Source organism: Salmo salar, chromosome ssa13 (genome assembly GCF_905237065.1).
Source record: "Salmo salar chromosome ssa13, Ssal_v3.1, whole genome shotgun sequence".
NCBI classification, from domain to species: domain Eukaryota; kingdom Metazoa; phylum Chordata; class Actinopteri; order Salmoniformes; family Salmonidae; genus Salmo; species Salmo salar.
This window is the reverse complement of record NC_059454.1, coordinates 22,023,392-22,034,582: the sequence shown is the minus strand read 5'-3', so window position 1 is coordinate 22,034,582 and position 11,191 is coordinate 22,023,392.

Sequence of the window (11,191 nt, the reverse complement as noted above, 5' to 3'; positions counted from 1 at the left end):
GTACAGTGCATCCTGCCCCAGCGGTAGGTCTAAAGTGGCCTGCTTTCCTGGTAAGTCCAGTCTTCCTGGTAAGTTGTCCAACCCCCGCCCGGTGGGATCTCCGTTTCTGCCCGGTGGGATCTCCGTTTCCGCCCGGTAGGATCTCCGTTTCCGGGCCGTTGCCCGGCCGTAGTTGCAGGTTCACACTGTTTTGACTTAGATTTCCGAACTCCTGCCATAGTGCTAGGCCCCCAATCCTCTACTGTTATAGGTCCACAGTTCCCTGTACTAGTGACCCCTAATATGGCTGCTTTGCCAGGCCCTAGGTATCCTACCAGCTAGGACCCATGCTTACTTTGCCGTCAGGTCTGCAGTCTCCTGCCCTGCACAGATCGCAGCCCCCTGTCTTAGCTGGTAGGCAGTAGCCTAGCCCGCCAGGTTTAGGGCCCCCTGCCCTACTAGGCCCAGAGTTTGCTGCACTAGGCCCAGCCCACCAGGTTTTCAGCCTCCTGCCCTGTTAGCCCACAAGCTACCTATGCTAGTTTCTCAGTCCTCGGCCCTCTTCTGCCCTCAGTTCCTAGCACAAAGTCATCATTCTCCAGCCGTGCTAGGTCTGCTGTCTCCAGCACTAGTCTGCCCTCAATACCTAGCCCAGGTGGGTCATCAGGCTCATGCCCAGCTAGGCTCAGAGTTACCAGTTCATCTAGTAGGCCCGCTTTCCTTTCTATTAGTCAGTTTCCCTGTCAGGTCCAGAGTCAGTTTCCCTGTCAGGTCCAGAGTTAGTTTCCCTCTCAGGTTCAGAGTCGCTTTCCCTGTCAGGCCCAAAGTTATCAGCACTAGGCTCCCAGACTAGTTCTAGTTTCGCTGTCTCCAGCCCTAGTCGGCCTACAGTCCACCGCTCCACCAGGCTTCAGATTCTCTGCCCCACTAGTGCCGCAGCCTCTGCCTTCTGTTGGTCTGCAGCCCCCGGCCTCAGTCCGCAAGCAGTCAACTCCCTTAGTGTTATACACCAAACCTCCTGCCCTTCTAGGCCCTGGGTCTCCCGTCCCGCTAGGCTCTGAGTTATCTGCCCCTCTAAGTGTGCAGTCTCTGCCCATAACAAGTTCGCAGCCCCCAGACTCAGCCAGTGCCCAGCCGCCTGACCTAGCACTAAGCTATAAGTTCCCTGCTCAGCTACGTTTACAGCCTCCCACCATACCTGGCTTGCAGTCCTCAGTCTTAGTAGCAGGTTCCAAGACCCCGCCCTGTCAGGCCCTGTGTTTCCTTTTTCATTTGGACTCTGGCTCCGCCCACTCTAACTCTTTATTCTTCCACAGGAGAAGACGCAAGTTTGGCTGGCGAACAAGTTTTTTTCCTGTGTTTATTTTAGAAGTGTTGTTTGTGCATCCACAATGTAAGTTGGGGTTTATATTTTTGGCGATTGTTTATAATGATTATTGCATGCTATTGAAACCTGGCTAATGTTGGTTATCATGTTACATCTGTAAATTATTTATTTTCTCATCAGCTGGTAGCATTGTTTACCTGTTTAACTAATGCACAGGGTTGGGCAGGTTACTTTCTAATTGTAATCTGTTAGTTACTAGTTACCTGTCCAAAATTGTAATCAGTAACATAACTTTTGGATTACCCAAAATCAGTGACGTAATCTGATTACATTCCATTACTTTTAGATTACTTTCCCCTTAAGAGGCATTAGAAGAAGACACAAATGTATGTTACCAATTGAACAATATCTATTGCAGGATAAATCAATGTTAAAGTTTACATAGCTGGCCATATATGGATGTTACATTTTATTTTATGGGTTGGTTATGTAGGCTTCTTCTAACCCATCACTTTCTACAACATATAATAAAACAATTAAATCATATCTTTACATTAATAACTCCAGTCATCAGAACTCCAGTCATTCCAATAAATGTTATACCCCTTGATCTTCAAGAATAGAACTTGGAAATATGGAAGTATAGATTAGCCAAATTGTTTTACCTGAGCATGACCCCAAAACTAAGGACTTATTGGCCAGCCCTACTGTGTTGTTTATGACTGTGTTGTCATGGAGGACTGATTGGGCTCATTGATTCGAGTTTAAAAATAAATGCTGCGCTCATGGAATGGCATGCTTTGAGAACTACCGAAAAGTGCTATTTACATGTGAAAAATTAATGCAAGATGTTTCATTTGCTATAGGCCTGATGTTTACCTTTTTTGTTGGTGACACTTTGATATCTTGATAATATGCAGCTTTTTAAAGGGCAAATCCACAGGTGAAACAATAACGAAAGGGTCGCCCCGCCTCTGTTTTGGTAAAAAGCTGAGGGATGGCCTGGAGAAACATAACCACTCTCAGATTAATAGCTATGGATGCAAGGACTAACCATCCATAATATACAAAGTATTGTTTAAACCATATGAGGCTATACAGTATTTGTTGACATTTACAATGTTTACAAACATTGGCGTAAAACAAGCTTATATTTTGGGTTCTCATGGAGTGTGACAGTTGATCTAAGTCATATTCTTCAAGAGTCAATGGATATATACAGTTGAAGTCGGAAATTTACTGTGACGAAAAGTGCAAATTAATCCCAGAACAAAAGCAAAGGACCTTGTGAAGATGCTGGAGGAAACAGGTACAAAAGTATCTATTTCCACAGTAAAACGAGTCCTATATCGACATAACCTGAAAGGCTGCTCAGCAAGGAAGAAGCCGTCGCTCCAAAACCACCATAAAAAAGCCAGACTACGGTTTGCAACTTCACATGGGGACAAAGATCATACTTTTTAGAGAAATGTCCTCTGGTCTGATGAAACAAAAATAGAACTGTTTGGCCATAATGACCATCATTATGTTTGGTGAAAAAAGGGGGGGGCTTGCAAGCCGACGAACACCATCCCAACCGCGAACCACGGGCGTGGCAGCATCATGTGTTGGTGCTTTGCTGCAGGGGGGACTGGTGCACGTCACAAAATAGATGGCATCATGAGGGAGGAAAATTATGTGGATATATTGAAGCAACATCTCAAGACATCAGCTTTGTTGCAAATTAGTCTTCCAAATGGACAATGACCCCAAGCATACTTCCAAAGTTGTGGCAAAATGGCTTAAGGACAACAAAGTCAAGGTATTGGAGTGGCCATCACAAAGCCCTAACCTCAATCCTATTGAAAATGTGTGGGCAGAACTGAAAAAGCGTGTGCGAGCAAGGAGGCCTACAAACCTGACTCAGTTCCACCAGCTCTGTCAGGAGGAATGGGCCAAAATTCACCCAATTTATTGTGGGAAGCTTGTGGAAGGCTACCCAAAACATTTGACCCAAGTTAAACAATTTAAAGGCAATGCTTCCAAATACCAATTGAGTGTATGTAAACTTCTGACCAACTGGGAATGTGATGAAAGAAATAAAAGCTGAAATAAATAATTCTCTCTACTATTATTCTGACATTTGACATTTTTAAAATAAAGTGCTGATCCTAACTGACCTAAGACAGGGAATTTTTACTAGGATTAAATGTCAGGAATTGTGAAAAACTGAGTTTAAATGTATTTGGCTGAGGTGTACGTAAACTTCTGACTTCAACTGTATATATATATATAAGTCCAAAAATGGATGTAGCAACTACAGATTGCCCCTTTAAGTCTATCAAAAGTGTGCAAGTTTGAGCATGTGTCCATTAGGCCTATGGATGTTTTTTTATTAGCATGAATTAGATTAAGCAATAAAAGCCCCACTTTTATTCCATAGGCTTGGATCGGCACTATGCAGCTGTTGCAAGACCGCATTTTTTCACTGGCTGTCCACTGGTTTCAAAAACAATGATTTATAGCCAGCTTAAACTTCTTGAATTCAACCATTATTGGGTTCAAATACACATTTAGATTTGTGAACAGCCATCCACAACAACCACAATCCGTAAGGCGCAAATAGCTAAATGAGAGAGCAGCAGTGTGATTCACATCAATGCGCTATGTAGATATCAATAATAAGTGATATCCGTATCACCGTAGACTAAACCACTGCTGTCATCCTTACCTCCAAGCGTTTATTCAAATTGGATAATCTTTGGATGCCAACAGCAGCATTGGAAGACATAGCTTGGACTGTAGCCTACAAAAGCCTATTCCTGCTCTTTTCCCGTGATCCATCAAACACATTAGGTGTGTCATCATAGTGGTCTCTGACTTGTGGTCAGACTCGCTCAGGTGGAACACACTTAAATTCAAGCCTTTTTTCAATGCTGATTTGAATGTCCATTCGTAAACATCCTTTATGAATTTAAAAGTAATCTTCGAAGTAATCATCCAGTGTTTCAAAAGTATCTGTAATCTGATTACAATATTTTTGCTGGTAACGGATTACAGTTACCATTTTTTGTAATCCCTTACGGATTACATATAATCTGTTACTCCCCTACCCTGCTAATGCATGTTGTCTAAGTACAGAATTGAAAGGTAATGTGGCTATTGTATGGTTGTATTTATTATTATGAGTATGAGGTGCATGTTACTATTACGTGAAGAAAGTGTGTTATGTTTCATCTAAATTAGAAGAAGATTCTAGATGGCCTGGTGCGCTCTCGCATGCGCACTTGATTCGTGGCCTATTAGATAAGATCTCTAGCTGGCTGGAGAGAGGTCATAAATCGTGACTGGCAGCAGTAATTAGCCTCTCTCTCCACCAAGATGTTGACATCTTATTTGTAATTGTGTGAATATGTGTCTGCAATGATATGCTATCTAGGCTATGTAGTCTACAGTTCCAATTGTATAGCTGCATTATTGCTGTTAATACATACATATATTTTCCTTTCCTTATAGAACCACATGATCACTTCTTATGTAAGGGTGTGTATGCAACTGTGTGGTCGTGACTAAGAGAATAAAACTCTGGACACATCTGCCTTGTAATTGCCGGACAGCCTGTAGCGAGTCAGAGCCAGCATTAAAGAGATGAATGAATTAAAGTTCATGAGTCAAGCATGGCGCAAAGCGCACAACAAAGCAGAATATTTTCTCTATTGCTGCATGTGGGCACAATATATATCCTGGGAGAAACAGTAGAAGGAAGAGGAGTAAGAGGATGATATTTCCATGCTTTGGTAAATGGCCTGAGGGCATGGTATCTCCAGTATCTCGTTCCTCCCCAGTGAACTCTCTCAGCCACTGGGCGTGACGACGTAAAGAGCCAGAGGCTGAGGGAGAGTATCTCAGTTAGTGGGAACCCCTCCGGATCCAACCAAGGAGGAGATGGATGTGTCTCAGCCTCCGGGCAGAACCCCTCTCTCTCCTTGCATTCACACATGCACATGTACACACATACACATTCACAGACACACACAGACACACACAAACTCTCTTTGTAAGCAGATGTGTAATGAATCCCTCAGCGCTAGTCTCTCACGTCACTTATTTACAACGAGGCATGAAAAACTGACCTTTGAAATAATTGGTGAGATATTCAGAGGATTATAATCACCTGGATGCAGTGAGATAAAGGTGAACTCCTGGTAAAAACGCCCTTAGGTGCAAATAAAAAATAAAATCCATACGTCCACAGACACAAGAAGAATCGATGTCAATAGGTGCCAGACATTACTGTAGTATTCACTCTTGTGTTTTTACAGACATTACTTTAGTATACTAAGCAGTAACTGTAGTGTTTATGTGGACATGACAGTAGTATTCTATAGTATTCACTGTAGTGTTTTTGCGGACATGACAGTAGTATACTATAGTATTCACTGTAGTGTTTTTGCGGACATGACAGTAGTATACTATAGTATTCACTGTAGTGTTTATGTGGACATGACAGTAGTATTCTATAGTATTCACTGTAGTGTTTTTGCGGACATGACAGTAGTATACTATAGTATTCACTGTAGTGTTTTTGCGGACATGACAGTAGTATACTATAGTATTCACTGTAGTGTTTTTGCGGACATGACAGTAGTATACTATAGTATTCACTGTAGTGTTTTTGCAGACATGACAGTAGTATACTATAGTATTCACTGTAGTGTTTTTGCGGACATGACTATACTATTTAAGAAAACAAACAATAACCAAACAATTATGTATGTTCGTTGCTGTTATTGCCTATAATTATTTGCACCTTTTGTGTCTCCTTTTAGATAAACCATACTCCATACAAAACCATCCAAGTCTCAGTTCAAGACAAGAGTCTCATGTCAACAACTGTCAATCATTCCCTGCCATGTATCATCTCATTACCTGAATCTATAAAGACTCTTAAACTGAACTGCATCTCTGCCTCTGCCTGCACTTTAACTGGAGTCCCACAGTAGATGGGCATCACCATAACCCTCACCTAAAACTCAGTCAGTTACAATCTCGTAATTGAAGAATAATGTGTGACAGATTAGGAACCAAAGTTTTGGTTAGTGTTTCCCTGGGCACCTTTATTAGGGGAGGACATGCAGGAAATGTTTAAAAGCATCCCTTGGTCATGTTCAGGTGTCACGGTCGTCGTATATACTGGACCAAGGCGCAGCAGGTTGAGTGCTCATTTTATCTTTTATTAGGCTAACACAGCAGTGCAACAACAACTTCCCACACGGGACAGGTGAAAAAAGGCTACCTAAGTATGACTCTCAATCAGCAACAACGATGTACAGCTGTTCCTGATTGAGAGCCATACCAGGCCAACACAAATAAATACACAACATAGATAGAGCATAGAAATACACAACATAGAACATAACCAAAACACCGGAATACTCTAAACAAACACCCCTCTACATAAACACATATATCAACAAACCCCGAACCACATAAAACAAACACCCCCCTGCCACGTCCTGACCAAACTACAATAACAAATAACCCCTTTACTGGTCAGGACGTGACATCAAGTGAGAGCTTTGTACCTGGAAGGTCCTGTGTGTGTGTGTGTGTGTGTGTGTGTGTGTGTGTGTGTGTGTGTGTGTGTGTGTGTGTGTGTGTGTAGTGCGGTATTGTTGCGATTGGTTTATTTCTGAGCAATCCTTTTGTGACCATGCTGTCTTGAGGAAATGTTTGGTGTGTGGTCGATTGTTCTGAATGGTATGTGTTGAGTTTGACCATCAGTGAGTTTACTTGTGTGACAATATTCAAGATGTTCAATATGTAAAGCCACTGCAATAATGTCCTTTTGTTTTCAGTTGGTTTGTTTGGAGAGGCTTTGCTGGTTTGAGGTCCAGGCAGTTTATTGGCAGCGCCCTCCAATAAATAAGGTGATGTCTTTAAGTAAAATATCTGTTGTTTATGTAAATGCAGTGGTTAACTGTTTTTCTACCATCAGAAGTACAGAATTGCTTTTCACTGTTTTTGGTCATCTTGTGATCTTGGTGAGCTGAATCTCTGTGAAAGCACTGTTGTATTTCAGATAGCTATCTAGTGGAAGTTCTAAGAATACTTTTTGGCTTACACTTGTTAATATATGTTATTTATCGGTCTCAAACAAGCAAACCTGATCCTCTAAGCTTTAATAAACTTTGCTTGTTCTTTATCTGCCTCTGTACTGTTTCCCGTTAATGGGCCTAGAACCTGTGTCTAACGTTTAGATGTTACAATTGTAATAAACATTTATTTTTGCTAAGGTGTCTGGTCTGTTGCATTTCTCAAAGCTGTTTAGCCACCTCAACACGTGGCCTGTCGTCGAACCTGTGTCGAACCTGTGTCGAACCTGTCGAACCTGTGTCGAACCTGTGTCTTATGTTCTGGTTGAGGTGTTCCCCTCATTAAAAAAGAACTGCCGTAGTTTGGTAGTTGTGCTATTTTAGCTAACCCTTATCGACAGGTGTTACTACAATGTCATGTCCACAAAAACACTGCAGTAAATAATGCAGTATACTACAGTCGTCTGCAAAACCACTACAGTAAATGCTATAGTATACTACAGTCATGTCTGCAAAAACACTACAGTGAGTACTACGGTAAAGTCTGCAATAAGACTACAGTGAATAATATAGTATATAAATATAGTAATACTACAGTATTTAGACCAGGGTTCCCCAAATGGCAGCCCGCGGGTGATTTATTTTGCCCCCCCCCGTAAAAACACCACAAAAAAAAAATGGGAAATATGCTTCAATGTATTCCCACGTGTAAAATAGTGATATATGATCAAATACAAACGTAAGAAAGGTTTAAAAATATTGTTTTTAGTCAAATGTTATATCTGTTTGGGCTTCTTGCTGTCAATTTGCAGTCTACAAATGATTTGTTATGTTCCGGCCCCCTGACCATCCATTCAAGAAAAAGAATCTGCCCGCGGCTGAATCTACTTGATGATCCCTCATTTAGACCATAGTATACTATACTATTTTTTTTATATGGGTTAGCTGTAAATGTGTAAAAAAAAAAAGGACCACAACTAGGACCACAACGGAAATAATGTTATTCTCATCAAATTTCTAAATGCATTGTATCTACATTTGTGGTTGTATTATGTTTTAAAATTGTCAAATCAAATCAATCAATCAAGAGATACTACAGTGTGGACAATAGTATTCTACAGTAAACTACACAATTATATAGTAAGCACTACATGATCGAGGGGGATCCTTAGACTAAATCCCTGGCATGACTTCCCCAAGGAGAGCACATAAAAATCAAAACAGCATCGACGCAGATAGCAGTCCAAGCGATCAAAAGATTCTAAAGTAAGCACTACGTGATCACAGAATACTACAGTGTGTAGTATAGTATTCTACAGTATACTACAACATTCTAAAGTAAGCACTACATGGAGGGCCGAGTGTCTGCGGGTTTTCGCTCCTCCCTTAAGGTCACTAATTAGTAAAGAACTCCCCTCACCTGGTTGTCTAGGTCTTAATTGAAAGGAAAAACCTAAAACCCGCAGACACTAGGGCCCCATGGAATGAGTTTGACACCCCTGCACTACACAACCGAGGAATACTACAGTGTGTAGTATAGTATTCTATAGTATACTACACCATTCTAAAGTAAGCACTACACGATCAAGGGATACTACAATGTGGAGTATAGCATTCTACAGTATACTACATAATTCTATAGTAAGTACTATAGTATTCTATAGTAAACTGTAGTATTTTTTTTAAGTGGGAGACCTCTTTGTTTGAGAACAAGGAAGGTAATCTCCTTGACAACTGACAGGTCAAAGGGTCACACGGTCATGGCTATAACTGATGCCATGGCTTTGCGTGTACCCGTGTGTTGCTGCAAGACAAGCTTTTATTCCTAGAATCCCAGCACTCAGAAGAACACTGTTACCGAGTGCCTACCTACAGTACAGTATTAGACATTCCACATGACTCTGTCTGATCTCAGTACAAAACCCCCAAAACGTTATAATTTCTTCTCCAAGCAAGTTAAGCAGCCACACTAAATTCCCCAAAATCGAATATCTGAATCTTACATCTGCATTTGACTCAGGCGTTGAGAGGGAAAGATCAGCTCAATCTTCCTCTATTACACATGGTGTCAGACAGTACCTGACTGTGACAGAGGGGGGGAAGGAAAGACAGAAAGATGAAAGAGATGATGAGTGCGCTGTAGCATGTGGTAGCGGAGTGCCAATCACGTTCTCCGTCTCGAGGAACACACAGCCGCCTCTCAGGTTATTGAGGGATAATGGAATTCTCAGAGACACGTCGCACAGCTTAAGACAGAGATTCAATCTGAAGAGAAATAATGCAAACTTTGTTTTGTTTCTCTCTGTCTGTGTGTTGGGATTCCAGTGCACCCTTGGGTGTGGTGAAAGATGGAGAATTTGTTTGTATATTTGGATCCCCATTAGCTTTAGCAGAAGAAGCAGCTACTCTTCCTGGGGACCACAAAAAACAAAAAACATGACATGTAACGAAACACTGATACACTGACAGACAAGGACAGTCACACAAATAAAAAAATACAACAATATACAAACAATACAACAACAACAAAAAATGTGTGTGTGTGTGTGTGTGTGTGTGTGTGTGTGTGTGTGTGTGTGTGTGTGTGTGTGTGTGTGTGTGTGTGTGTCTGTGTGTGTGTGTGTGTGTGTGTGTGTGTGTACCTTCACAGTCCCTGCTGTTCCATGACATGTGGTTTAATCCGTTTTTTAAATGTAATTTAGCTTTTTGCTTGAGTAATTGGTGATGAAAGGTAGTTCCATGCGATCATGGCTCTGTGAATTTGTTTTGGACTTGGGGACTGTGAAGAGACCCCTGGTGGCATGCCTTGTTGGGATATGTGTGGGTGTCTGAGCTGTATGTTATTTGATTGTGTAGACAATCTGAAATTTTCATCACAGTAATGTTTCTCATAAAAACTAGGAGAAACAGTTAATCTCTCATCAACCCTCAACCAGAAAAGACTGGCATACATTTTGTTGATGTTAGTTCTGTATGTGCAGTTAAGGGCAAGGTGTGCTGCTCTGTTTCCAGCCAGCTGCAACTTTGCCAGGTCTATCTTTGCTGCACTTGAACATATTACTGGACAGTAATCAAGATGGGACAAGACCAGAGACTGAACAACTAGTACAGTTGATTTTTGTGTAAAAACACAGAACATGTTTTTATAACAGACATACCTTTCCCCATCTTCACAACAACTTTGTCAATATGACTTTACCATGATAATTTACCATCCAATGTTATACCTAGGAGCTTCCTCAACTTGCTGAGGTTTAGGTCTTAGAGAATGTTTTGAACCAAATACAATGCTTTTAGTTTTAGATGTATTTAAGACCAGTTTATTATTAATCACCCATTCTGACACTGACTGTAACTCCTTATTTAGAATTTCTGTGAGCTCTCTGGCTTTGGGTGCTGACATGTAGAGTGAGGAATCATCTGCATACATAGTCATTCTAGCTTTGTAAAAATAGAGAAGAGTAACGGCCCAAGGCAACACCGTACTGTATCTGATGTTAGAGAAGCTTCCACTGAAGAATACTATTTGGGTTCTATATGATAAATAACTCTCCAGCCATAAGATGGCAGGTGATGTAAAGCCATTGCAAGTGAGTTTCTTCAATAACAATTTATGATCAATAACATCAAAGGCTGCACTAAAATCTAACAATACAGCTCCAACTATCATTTTATTATCCATTTATTTTAACCAATCATATGTCATCTGAGTCATTGGAGTACAGTGAGTGTCCTTCTTTATATGTATCCTGAAAGTCAGTAGTTAACTTGTTCTCTGAAAAATAGCATTGCATTTGGTCAAACACAATTC